General features: G+C 48.3%; 1 protein-coding gene across 9 annotated transcripts in view; it reads left to right on the forward strand.

Annotated features, from left to right (window-relative positions):
• Window positions 1–13,720, forward strand: part of LOC109551192 (uncharacterized) — a 99,995-nt gene that overhangs the window by 44,620 nt on the left and 41,655 nt on the right. For 5 of the 9 annotated variants that reach the window (XR_012330505.1, XR_012330497.1, XR_012330503.1 and 2 more), the window contains one exon: window positions 13,164–13,596. The exons of the other annotated variants lie outside the window; for them this stretch is intronic. The gene's annotated coding sequence lies outside the window, so the exon portion shown is untranslated. Of the gene's footprint in view, window positions 1–13,163; window positions 13,597–13,720 lie in introns of those variants that run through there. 9 annotated transcript variants of the gene reach the window in all.

The following is a 13,720-nucleotide window of genomic DNA, read 5'->3' on the forward strand; positions in this document are numbered from 1 at the left end:
TAGATTCAGTGTTAGAGCTTCTGCCTGCTGAAGCTGTAAGTGTGAGGCTTGGGAAACCAGGTGTCAAATGAAAAATAACACCCTAGGAAGGAGCTGTGTTGTTCATAGCTTCAGTGACACAGTTGCTACGTGCTGTAGTACCCATGACGGCTGAAGCCCTAAATGGGGGTTGAGGCAAAGAGGAGTCGAATGGAAAATGACAGCCTGGGAAGGAGATGTGGTGTCCATAGGTTCAGTGTCAGATCTGCTACCTGCAAATTACTGATGACAGCTGAAGCCCTAAATGGGGGGCTCAGGAAAACAGGAGCCGAAAGTAAAATGACAACCTAGGAAAGAAGTGTGGTGTCCTTAGGTTCAGTGTCAGAGCTTCTAACTGCTGAAGCCGTAAATGGGGTCTGGGGAAAACAGGAGCCGAATGGAAAGTGACAGCCTGGGAAGGAGGTGTTTCGTCCATAGGTTCATTGTCAGAGCTTCAACATGTTGAAGTACCCATGATGGCTGAATCCGTAAAAGGGGGGCTGAGGAAAACAGGAGCAGAATGGAAAATGACAGCCTGCGAAGGAGGTGTGGTGTCCATAGGTTCAGCGTCAGACATTCTGCCTCTGAAGCCGTAAATGGGCGGCTGGGGAAAACAGGAGCCAAATGGAAAATGACAGCCTGGGAAGGACGTGTGTTGTCCATAGGTTCAGTGTCACAGATTCCGCCTTCTTACCATGTAAATGGGTGGCTCGGAAATACAGGAGCCGAATGGAAAAAGACAGCCTGGGAACGAGGTGTGGTGTCCATAGATTAAGTGTCAGAGCTTCTGCCTGCTGAAGCCCTAAGTGTGAGGCTTGGGAAACCAGGTGTCAAATGAAAAATAACACCCTAGGAAGGAGCTGTGTTGTCCATAGGTTCAGTGACACGGTTGCTACGTGCTGTAGTACCCATGACGGCTGAAGCCCTAAATGGGGGTTGAGGCAAAGAGGAGTCGAATGGAAAATGACAGCCTGGGAAGGAGATGTGGTGTCCATAGGTTCAGTGGCACAGCTTCGACCTGTTGAAGCCGACAATGGGGGGATGGGGACAACAGCACCCGAATGGAAGATGACAGCCTTGGATTGAGGCGCTGTGTCCATAGGTTCAGTGTTAGAGCTGCTACCTGCTGAAGCAGTAAATGGGTGGCTGTGGAAAACAGGAGCTGAATGGAAAATGACAACCTGGGAAGGAGGTGTTTTGTTCATAGGTTCAGTGTCAGAATTTCTGCCTGCTGAATCCGTAAAGAGGGGCTGGGGAAAACAGGAACCGAATGGAAAATGACAGCCTGGGAAGGAGGTTGGTTGTCCATAGGTTCAGTTTCAGACCTTCTTCTTGCTATAGCCGTAAATGGGGGGCTGGGGAAAACAGGGGCCCAATGGAAAGTGACAACCTGGGGTGGAGGTGTGTTGACCATAGGTTCATTAAGAGCGCTTCTGCCTGCTGAAGCTGTAAATGGGGAGCTGAGGAAAACAGGAGTCAAATAGAAAATGACAGCCTGCGAAAGAGGTGTGGTTTCCATAGATTCAGTATCAGAGCTTCTGCGTTCTGAATCCGTAAGTGTGGGGCTGGGGAAAACAGGCGTCAAATGAAAAATGACACCGTGGGAATGAGGTGTGTTGTCCACAGGTTCAGTGTCAGAGCTTCAACCTGTTGAAGTACCCATGACGGCTGAATCCATAAAAGGAGGGCTGAGGAAAATAGGAGAAGAATGGGAAATGACAGCCTGGGATGGAGTCGTGGTGTCCATAGGTTCAGTGGCACCGCTTCTGCCTGCTGAGGCCGTAAATCATGGTTTGGGAAAACAGGACCCGAATGGAAAATGACAGCCTGGAAATGAAGTGTGGCGTCCATAGTTACAGTGTCAGAGTTTCTGCCTCTTGAGGCCATAAATGGAGCCCTGGAAAAACAGATGAAACGAAAATGACAGCCTGGGAAGGCGGTGTGATGTTCATAGGTTCAGTGTCAGAGCTTCTGCCTGCTGAAGCCATAAATGGAGGGCTGGGAAAAACAGGAGCCGAATGGAAGATGACAGCCTGGGTTGTAGGTGTTGTGTCCATAGGTACAGTGTCAGAGCTGCTACCTGCTGAAGTACCGATGATGGCTGAAACCCTAAATGGGGGGCTCAGGAAAACAGGAGCTGAATGGAAAATGGCAACCTGGGAAAGAAGTGTGTTTTCCATAGTTTCAGTGTCAGAGCTTCTGCCTGCTGAAGCTGTAAATGGGTGACTGTGGAAAACAGGAGCCGAATGGCAAATGACAGCCTGGGTCGGAAGTGTGTTGTCTAGGTTCATTGTCAGAGCTTCGGCCTGCTGAAGTCGTACATTGGGGGCACAGGAAAACAGGAGGCGAATGGAAATTGACAGCCTGGAAAGAAGGTTGGTTGTCCATAGGTTCAGTGTCAGAGTTTCTGACTTATGAGGCCATAAATGGGGGCCTGGAAAAAACAGGATCCGAATGGAAAGTGACATCCTGGGAAGGAGATGTTTTGTCCATAGGTTCAGTGTCAGAGTTTCTGCATTCTGAAGCCGTAAATGGGGGGCTGGGGAAAACAGAAGCTGAATGGAAAATGACACCCTGGGAAGGATGTGTGTTGCCCATAGGTTCAGTGTCAGAGCTTCTGCCTGCTGAAACTGTAATGTGGGGCTGGGGAAAACAGGAACCGAATGGAAATTGACAGCCTGGGAAGGAGGTGTTTCGTCCATAGGTTCAATGTCACAGATTCTGACTTCTTACGATGTAAATGGGGGGCTGGGAAATACAGGAGCCGAATGGAAAATGACAGCCTGGAAAGGATGTGTGTTGTCCATATGTTCAGTGTCAGAGCTTCTGCCTGCTGAACACAAAAATGGGGGTCTGGGGAAAACAGGAGCCGAATGGAAAGTGATAACCTGGGAAGCAGTTGTTTTGTCTATAGGTTCAGTGTCAGGGATTCTTCCTGCTGAAGCCGTAAAGGGGGGCCGGGGAATACAGGAACCGAATGAAAAATGACAGCCTGGGTACGAGGTGTGGTGTCCATATATTCAGTGTCAGAGCTTCTGCCTGCTGAAGCCGTACGTGTGACTCTGGGGAAACCAGGTGTCAAATGAAAAATAACACCCTAGGAAGGAGGTGTGTTGTCCATAGGTTCAGTGTCACAGTTGCTACCTGCTGTAGTACCCATGACGGCTGAAGGCCTAAATGGGGATTGGGGCAAACAGGAGCCGAATGGAAAATGACAGCCTGGGAAGGAGGTGTGGTGTCCAAAGTTTCAGTGTCAGAGCTTCTACCTGTTGAATCCAACAATGGGGGGATGGAGAAAACAGGACCCGAATGGCAAATGAGAGCCTGAGAAGGCGGTGTGTTGTCCATAGGTTCAGTGTCAGAGCTTCAACCTGTTGAAGTACCCATGACGGCTGAATCTGTAAAAGGGGGGCTGAGGAAAACAGGAGCAGAATGGAAAATGACAGCCTGGGAATGAAGTGTGTTGTCCATAGTTTCAGTGTCAGAGCTTCTGTCTCTTGGGCCATACAAGGGGGCCTGGAAAAAACAACAGCCGAATGGCAAATGACAGCCTGGGAAGGTGGTGTGATGATCATCGGTTCAGTGCCAGACCTTCTGCCTGCTGAAGCCTTAAATGGGGTCTGGGGAAAACAGGAGCCGAATGGAAAGTGACAGTCTGGGAAGGAGGTGTTTTGTCCATAGCTTCAGTGTCAGAGTTTCTGCCTGTTGAAGCCGTACATTGGGGGCTGGGGATTGCAGGAGCCCAGTGGAAAATGACAGCGTGGGAACGAGGTGTGGTTTCCATTGATTCAGTGTCATTGCTTCTGCATGCTGAAGCCCTAAATGGGGGTTGAGGAAAACAGGAGCCGAATTGAAAATGAAAGCCTGGGAAGGAGGTGTGGTGTCCATAGGTTCAGTGTCAGACCTTTTGCCTGCTGAAGCCATAAATGGGGGTTGGGAAAACAGGAGCCATATAGAAAATGACTGCCTGACATGGAGATGTGGTGTTCATATGTACAGTGTCAGAGTTGCTACCTGCTGTAGTACCCATGACGGCTGCAGCCCTAAATGGGGGTTGAGGAAAACAGGAACTGAATGGAAAATGACAGCCTGGGAAGGCGGTGTGTTGCCCATAGTTTCAGTGTCAATGCTTCTGCCTGCTGAAGCTGTAAATGGGGTGGTGGGGAAAACAGGAGCCTAATGGAAAATGACAGCCTGGGAAGGGAGTGTGGTGTCCATAGATTCAGTATCAGAGCTGCTGCCTACTGAAGCCATAAATGGGGGGCTGGGATAACAGGAGCCCAGTGGAACTTCACAACCTGGGAAGGAGGTGTGTTGTCAATAGATTCACTAAGAGAGTTTCTGCCTGCTGAAGCTGTAAATGGGGGGCTGAGGAAAACAGCAGTCGAATGGAAAATGACAGCCTGCGAAAGAGGTGTGGTGTCCATAGATTCAGTATCAGAGCTTCTGCCTGTTGAAGTGGAAAATGGGGGGATGGAAAATTCAGGAGACGAATGGAAAATGACAGCCTGGGAAGGAGTTGTACTGTCCACAGGTTCTGTGTCACACTTCTGCCTCTTTATGATGTAAAAGGTGGGCTGGGGAAAACAGGAGCCGAATGGAAAATGACAGCCTGGGAAGGAGATGTCGTGTCCATAGGTTCAGTGTCAGAGCTTCTGCCTGCTTAGGCCATAAACGGGAGCCTGGAACAAACAGGAGCCCACTGGAAAATGACAGCCTGGGAGGGAGTTGTTTTGTCCGTATTTTCAGTGTCAGAGCTTCTGCATTCTGAAGCCGTAAATGGGGAGCTGGGGAAAACAGGAGCCAAATGGAAAATGACAGCCTGGGAAGGACGTGTGTTGTCCATAGGTTCAGTGTCACAGATTCCGCCTTCTTACCATGTAAATGGGTGGCTCGGAAATACAGGAGCCGAATGGAAAAAGACAGCCTGGGAACGAGGTGTGGTTTCCATTGATTCAGTGTCAGAGCTTCTACCTGCTGAAGCCCTAAGTGTGAGGCTTGGGAAACCAGGTGTCAAATGAAAAATAACACCCTAGGAGGGAGCTGTGTTGTCCATAGGTTCAGTGACACAGTTGCTACGTGCTGTAGTACCCATGACGGCTGAAGCCCTAAATAGGGGTTGAGGCAAAGAGGAGTCGAATGGAAAATGACAGCCTGGGAAGGAGATGTGGTGTCCATAGGTTCAGTGTCAGAGCTGCTACCTGCTGAAGTAGAGATGACAGCTGAAGCCCTAAATGGGGGGCTCAGGAAAACAGGGGCCGAATGGAAAATGACAGCCTGGTAAAGAGTTGTGTTGTCCATAGGTTCAGTATCAGAGCTTCTACCTGCTGTAGCTGTAAATGGGTGGCTGTGGAAAACAGTAGCTGAATGGAAAATGACAGCCTGGAAAAGAGGGGTGTTGTCTATAGGTTCATTGTCAGAGCTTCTGCCTGCTGAACCCATAAATGGGGTCTGGGGAAAACAGGAGCCGAATGGAAAGTGACAGCCTGGGAAGGAGGTGTTTTGTTCATAGGTTCAGTGTCAGAATTTCTGCCTGCTGAATCCGTAAAGGGGGGCTGGGGAAAACAGAAACCGAATGGAAAATGACAGCCTGGGAAGGAGGTTGGTTGTCCATAGGTTCAGATTCAGAACTTCTTCCTGCTGTAGCCATAAATGGGGGGCTGGGGAAAACAGGGGCCCAATGGAAAGTGACAACCTGGGGTGGAGGTGTGTTGACCATAGGTTCATTAAGAGCGCTTCTGCCTGCTGAAGCTGTAAATGGGGAGCTGAGGAAAACAGGAGTCAAATAGAAAATGACAGCCTGCGAAAGAGGTGTGGTTTCCATAGATTCAGTATCAGAGCTTCTGCGTTCTGAATCTGTAAGTGTGGGGCTGGGGAAAACAGGCGTCAAATGAAAAATGACACCGTGGGAATGAGGTGTGTTGTCCACAGGTTCAGTCAGAGCTTCTGCCTTTTGTAGCCAAATTGGGGGGATGGGGAAAACAGGAGCCGAATTGAAAATGACAGCCTGTGAAGGAGGTGTATTGTCCATAGGTTCAGTGTCAGAGCTTCAACCTGTTGAAGTACCCGTGACGGGTGAATCCATAAAAGGAGGGCTGAGGAAAACAGGAGCAGAATGGAAAATGACAGCCTTGTATGGAGTCGTGGTGTCCATAGGTTCAGTGGCACAGCTTCTGCCTGCTGAGGCTGTAAATCATGGTTCGGGAAAACAGGACCCGAATGGAAAATGACAGCCTGAATGAAGTGTGGTTTCCATAGTTACAGTGTCAGAGCTTCTGCCTCTTGAGGCCATAAATGGAGTCCTGGAAAAAACAACAGACCAAATGAAAATGACAGCCTGGGAAGGCGGTGTGATGTTCATAGGTTCAGTGTCAGAGCTTCTGCCTGCTGAAGCTGTAAATGGAGGGCTGGGAAAAACAGGAGCCGAATGGAAGATGACAGCCTGGGATGTAGGTGTTGTGTCCATAGGTACAGTGTCAGAGCTGCTACCTGCTGAAGTACCGATGATGGCTGAAACCCTAAATGGGGGGCTCAGGAAAACAGGAGCCGAATGGAAAATGACAACCTGGGAAAGAAGTGTGTTTTCCATAGGTTCAGTGTCAGAGCTTCTGCCTGCTGAAGCTGTAAATGGGTGACGGTGAAAAACAGGAGCCGAATGGCAAATGACAGCCTGGGTCGGAAGTGTGTTGTCTATAGGTTCATTGTCAGAGCTTCGGCCTGCTGAAGTCGTACATTGGGGGTGCAGGAAAACAGGAGGCGAATGGAAATTGACAGCCTGGGAAGAAGGTTGGTTGTCTATAGGTTCAGTGTCAGAGCTTCTGACTGATGAGGCCATAAATGGGGGCCTGGAAAAAACAGGAGCCGAATGGAAAGTGACATCCTGGGAAGGAGATGTTTTGTCCATAGGTTCAGTGTCAGAGATTCTGCATTCTGAGGCCGTAAATCAGGGGCTGGGGTAAGCAGGAGCCGAATGGAAAATGACAGCCTGGGAAGGAGGTGTGTTGCCCATAGGTTCAGTGTCAGAGCTTCTCCCTGCTTACCACGTAAATGGGGGGTCTGGGGAAAACAGGAGCTGAATGGAGAATGACAGCCTGGGAAGGAGTTGTTTTGTCCATAGGTTCAGTGTCAGAGCTTCTGGCTGCTGAAGCCGTAAATGGGGGGCTGGGTAAAATAGGAACCGAATGTAAAATGCCAGACTGGGAAGGGGGTTTGTTGTCCATAGGTTCAGTGTCAGAGCTTCTGCCTGCTGACGACGTAAATTGGGGTCTGGGGAAAACAGGAGTCGAATTGATACTGACAGCTTGGGAAGGAGGTGTGTTGTCCATAGGATCATTGTTAGAGATTCTGCCTTCTGAAGGCGTAAATGGGGGGCTGGGGAAAACAGGAGCCAAGTGGAAAGTGAAAGCCTGGGAAAGAGGTGTTTTGTCTATAGGTTCAGTGTCAGAGCTTCTTCCTGCTGAAGCCGTAAAGTGGGGCTGGGGAAAACTGGAAGCGAATGGAAAATGACAGCCTGCGAACGAGGTGTGGTGTCCATAGATTCAGTGTCAGAGCTTCTGCCTGCTGAAGCCATAAGTGTGAGGCTTGGGAAACCAGGTTTAAAATAAAAAAAAGCACCCTGGGAAGGAGGTGTGTTGTCCATAGTTTCAGTGTCAGAGCTTCTGCCTGCTGAAGCCATAAATGGAGTGGTGGGGAAAACAGGAGCCGAACGGAAAATGACAGCCTGGGAAGGAGGTGTGGTGTCCATAGGTTCAGTGTCAGAGCTTCTGCCTGCTGAAGCCGTAAATTGGGGTTCGGGAAAACAGGACCCGAATGGAAAATGACAGCCTGGGAAGGAAGTGTGTTGTCCATAGTTTCAGTGTCAGAGCTTCTGACACTTGAGGCCATAAATACGGCCTGGGAAAAACAGGAGCCGAATGAAAAATGACAGCCTGGGAAGGAGGTGTGTTGTCCATAGGTTCAGTGTCAGAGCTTCTACCTGCTGAAGCCTTAAATGGGGGGCTGGGAAACAGGAGCCAAATAGAAGATGACAGCCTGGGAAGGCGGTGTGTTGTCCATAGATTCTGTGTCAGAGCTTCTTCCTGCTGAAGCCGTAAATGGAGGGCTGGGGAAAACAGGAGCCCAATGGAAGGTGACAACCAAGGAAGGAGGTGTTTTGTCCATAGGTTCACTATCAGAGCTTCTGCCTGCTGCAGCCGTAAAGGGGGCCTGGGGAAAACAGGAACCAAATGGAAAATGACAGGGAAGGAGGTGTGGTGTCCATAGGTTCATGTCAGAGCTTCTGCCTGCTGATGACGTAAATGGGGGTCTGGGGAAAACAGGAGTCGAATGGAAACTGACAGCCTCGGAAGGATGTGTGTTGCCCATAGGTTCAGTGTCAGAGCTTCTGCCTGCTGAAGCCGTAAAGTGGTCTGGGGCAAACAAGCGCCGAATGGAAAATGACAGCCTTGGAAGGAGGTTTGTGTTCATAGGTTCATTGTCAGACCTTCTGCCTGCTGAAGCCATAAATTTGGGGCTGAGGAAAACAGAAGCCGAATGGAAAATGACACCTTGGGAAGGAGGTGTGTTGTCCATAGTTTCATTGTCAGAGCTTCTTCCTGCTGAAGCCGTAAATGGGGGGCTGGGGAAAACAGGAGCCCAATGGAAAGTGACAGCCTGGTAAGGAGGTATTTTGTCCATAGGTTCAGTATCAGAGCTTCTGCCTGCTGAAGCCATAAGTGTGAGACTTGGGAAACCAGGTTTAAAATAAAAAAAAGCACCCTGGGAAGGATGTGTGTTGTCCATAGTTTCAGTGTCAGAGCTTCTGCCTGCTGAAGCCGTAAATTAGGGTTCGGGAAAACAGGACCCGAATGAAAAATGACAGCCTGGGAAGGAAGTGTGTTGTCCATAGTTTCAGTGTCAGAGCTTCTGACACTTGAGGCCATAAATGGCGGCCTGGGAAAAACAGGAGCCGAATGAGAAATGACAGCTTGGGAAGGAGGTGTGTTGTCCATAGGTTCAGTGTCAGAGCTTCTACCTGCTGAAGCCTTAAATGGGGGGCTGGAAAACAGGAGCCAAATAGAAAATGACAGCCTGAGAAGGAGGTGTGCTGTTCATATGTTCAGTGTCAGAATTGCTACCTGCTGACGTACCCATGATGGCTGAAGCCCTAAATGGTGGTTGAGGAAAACAGGAGCCGAATGGAAAATGACAGCCTGGGAAGGCGATGTGTTGTCCATAGGTTCTGTGTCAGAGCTTCTGCCTGCTGAAGCCGTAAATTGGGGGCTGAGGAATACAGGAACCGAGTGGAAAATGACACCTTGAGAAGGAGGTGTGTTGTCCATAGGTTCAGTGTCAGAGCTTCAACCTGTTGACGTACCCATGACGGCTGAAGCCCTAAATGGGGTGCTCAGGAAAACAGGAGCCAAATGGAAAATGACATCCTAGGAAGGAGTTGTTTTTTCCATAGGTTCAGTGTCAGAGCTTCTTCCTGCTGAAGCCGTAAATTGGGGCTCGGGACAACAGGACCCGAATGGAAAATGACAGCCTGGGATAGAGGTTTTCTGTCCATAGTTTCAGTTTTGGGGCTGCTACCTGCTGAAGTACCCATCACGGCTTAAGCCCTAAATGGTGAGCTCAGGAAAACAGGAGTCTAATGGAAAATAACACCCTGGGAAGGAAGTGTGTTGTTCATAGGTTCAGTGTCAGAGTTTCTGCCTGCTGAAGCTGTAAATGGGTGGCTGGGGAAAACATGAGCCAAGTGGAAAATGACATCCTTGGAAGGAGGTGTGTTGTCCATCAGTTCAGTGTCACAGCTTCTGCCTGATTAAGCCATAAATGAGGGGCTGGAGAAAACAGGGGCCGAATGGAAAATGACAGCCTGGGTAGGAGGTATGTTGTCCATAGGTTCAGTGTCAGAGCTGCTGCCTGCTGAAGCACTGATGACGGCGAAGCCATAAATGGTGTTCTGGGGAAAACAGGAGCTGAAGCAGTAAATGCGCGGCTGGGGAAAACAGGAGCAGTAGGGGGAGAGGCTCTCTGCTTCCCATCAGAGGTCCCACTTATGGGCTGAAGGTTGGTTTGGAGTCCAAAGGGATGGTTAAAATTTGGGGTGTCGCAGGGGACCATCGGCACAGGTGGGGTGATAGACACTGGGACCTCCGCAGGGTGCCTCTTGTCCACCCTGAGACCTGGGGGAGACCTAAACATGGCAGCTTTGGAAGAGGCAGTAGTATCCATGTAGACATCAGTGTGTGCAGTAGACTGGAAGGTGAAACTTCCAGATGCCGTGACCATTCTCGTGGAAGGGATTGCCATAGAAGTCATGGGCTGCCCAGTTAAAATAGGGGGATTGATGGTAGGGACTGGAAGAGGGGTAGGTAAGTATAAAGGAGGGGTAGGATCTGCAGAAATGCGTGTTGGGGGTTCCTTTTCGTGGGATGGTGGCTGGAAGGAGAAAGCTGGGATGCTAGGAGGTGGAGGGAGGTCAGAAATAAGAGGTGTGTGGTTGTGACTGAATGAAAAGGACCTTCATTCTTCTTTAGTGGAATTCCCCAAATGGGATCAGAAGCTGAAGCAGGAAGAGAATCAGCAGGACTGGCAACTTAGGGACTGTGTATCTTGTTTCCTGATCAATATTAGGTGTTGGGGAAGGAGGAGGGACAGACAGGATGGGGGACATGGAATATAGGTTGGCCAAGTCGGTGGTAGTAGCAGGGACCTGCAAAGTGTGAGCGGCCGGGGGCAGGGAGTCTGCAGTCTGTGAGGCAGGTGGGGAGAGAGAAGGGGCAGACTGAGGGGCACTGCAGTCTTCCTTGACCGTCCTTATATTATTCAGGATCTTGTTCCACTGACACTCAGTGTTCTTCTCCATGGTACCTGGGTTTTTGGCAGCAGCTAAGCACGGAAGCTTAGGAGGGAGCAGCTCACCTCGATCCCATGTCAGTGCCTCGATCCCCGACGGGGACGACCTCAGCCCTGGCAGCAGCAGAAAAAGTGGCAGGGGAATCTTCCTCTTGTAGGGCCTACTGCTGGTAGATACCAGGGAAGAGGAGCTTTTTGATTGGATGTGTGAAGACTTTTCACACTGCAGCTCCTTCCCAGACATCAGTGAGCCTGGTGATTTGGGCCGGTGGTCTTCACCCAGCACTTCTTTTGTTGGCCTCTCCAGCAGCAGGGAGAAGCATGCAGTTGGGGCAGAGAACACCATGGCACGGGATGGGACCTTCACCTCCCTCTACTTTGGGGAAGGAACTGGGAGGTGACTGGATGGTAGCGGCTTCCTAACTTTGAGTACTTGCTCAGGGCAGAAGTAGTATTTGGAGTACTCTGATAGCTATCCTAATAGATAACATTTTGTTTATTTAAATAGTTTCAATGAGAGAGCTGGGAACTAGGGACACACAGCATCAAGAGTTTTATAATGCATTCTGTAGAGTTCTTTTTAAGTGTGTACAAATATAAAAAATATATGCATGCATATACACCTCTGTTACTTTATATAGTGCTTTACAAGAGTCCCTCAAGGAAGGGGTAGTAGCAACTATCAGTATCCTTCCTTTGCGAAGAGCTTAATTTATGCAAAATTACATCATAATTTATTTGTAACTGAGAAACTAGACTTAGTTATTGAGTAGACCCTCCCTAGAGACCTATGACATTAATAAAACCAACAAAAATTTGTTCAGTTTCCAATGATACACACACTACAGACTGAATTATGAGCCATCCTTTTTTTTTTTTTTCCACTACGTGGGCCTCTCACTGTTGTGGCCTCTCCCGTTGCGGAGCACAGGCTCTAGACACGCAGGCTCAGCAGCCATGGCTCACAGGCCCAGCCGCTCCACGGCATGTGGGATCTTCCCGGACCGGGGCATGAACCCGTGTCCCCTGCATCGGCAGGCGGACTCTCAACCACTGCGCCACCAGGGAAGCCCTGAGCCATCCATTTTAATGAAGGGAGGAGGTGATTTAACAAATACAGAGCAAACAGAGTATTAAGTTTTGTCCTCCATTAATATTAGTAACCGATAAAGTGGGCTCCAACGCCTTCAAGATAGCTTGAGACCATCATCTCTGATTCATGGGCAGGGGGATGTTCAGCCAGGATGTCTTTCTCTGTCACTGAGAAAAATTTCCATAATATATAATGATACCTACTGAAACTGATATGGGGCATTTGGGTAATTAGGAATCTGTTAGCATATTTTTCTCTCTTCTCTTTTTCATATATGTCATCTTTTTCAGCAGAAATGTTTGGCTAATATTGGAAAGTAACACGAGTAAGAAAGGATATGATAAGATTCCTTGGACATTCTTGTTTCTTAAAAAACAACTGCTTTCTTTCTGTGTTAGAAGTAAGTTCAGATTCAAATGGAAAGCATGGCCTCCTGGAGCTGTTAACACCTTCACTTAGTCTTGGATGTGAGCAGTAGCACCGAATTCTGGTGGAACTCAGTAAGACTCCAAATGGGTACCAAATAAGTGTGTCATGGAAAGCACACCATAAGCAGGGTGAAAACTAGATGTGAATGGGGCAGCAGGAATGGTGGAGACACACATATTGCACATGTCTTCTCTGCTCATGCGTATATTTTATTGTCCTATAAATTTTACTTACAGAACGTAAGTTCAAAGATAGAATCATTAAGAATTTCAAGACAGCAATAGCACAGCATGAAACCAAGCAAGCGTGGGGCCCTTCTGAGCATGGTTCATGCAGGATTTGATCGACTGGTAAAAGAGCCAAGGCTCTGGGATACCCACACCATGTCAGTGACAGAAGTCCAAGCTACAGATATTGAAGCAGCCCTCACTGCCACTCAGGCACGGAAAGGCCTGTCACTGAGAATGAACCAAAATGTAAATTTAGGAGATAATTTATGGATATTTAGGACTTTGGATTTTTAACCCACAATAACAAGAAAACTTCATTTCAAAAGAGAGTGTGAGGTCTTCATGTTTGCTTTGGTTGTTGAGGGTCCTTTGTGGTTACATATCAATTTTGGAGTCGTTTCTTCTATTTCTGCAAAAATAGGGGATTTTGATAGGCATTGCATTAAATCTGTAGATAGCTTTGTATAATATGGACATTTTAACAATAGTTCATGAACATAGGATGTCTTTCCATTTATTTATGTCTTCCTTAATTTCTTTCAATAATGCTGTAGATTTGTTTTGTTTCTGTGGTACACGGGCCTCTCACTGTTGTGGCCTCTCCCGTTGTGGAGCACAGACTCCATACGCGCAGACTCAGTGACCATGGCTCACGGGCCCAGCCGCTCCGCAGCATGTGGGATCTTCCTGGACCAGGGCACAAACCTGCGTCCCCTGCATCGACAGGCGGACTCTCAACCATTGCACCACCAGGAAAGCCCAACGCTGCAGTTTTCAGTGTACAAGTCTTTCATGTCTTTGGTTAAGCTTATTCCTAAGTATTTTATTCTTTTTGATGCTATTGTAAATGGAATTGTTCTCCTAATTTCTTTTTCAGATTCTTCATTGTTAATGTGCAGAAATGCAAGTGATGTGTATATGTTGATTTCATATTCTGCAAACTTTGCTAAGTTGTTTTATTCTAATAAATTTTTGTGAAATATTTAACATTTTCTGTATCTTTTTCAATAGTTTCCCTTTCAGCCTAAGTGTATCCTTAAATCTAGGGGACATTTTGACCTCCATCTGAGGCTTTCATCTTAATTCTCAACTTATTCAGAGTCTTACTTGG

This window comes from Tursiops truncatus, chromosome 1 (genome assembly GCF_011762595.2).
Source record: "Tursiops truncatus isolate mTurTru1 chromosome 1, mTurTru1.mat.Y, whole genome shotgun sequence".
In the NCBI taxonomy this organism is placed as follows: domain Eukaryota; kingdom Metazoa; phylum Chordata; class Mammalia; order Artiodactyla; family Delphinidae; genus Tursiops; species Tursiops truncatus.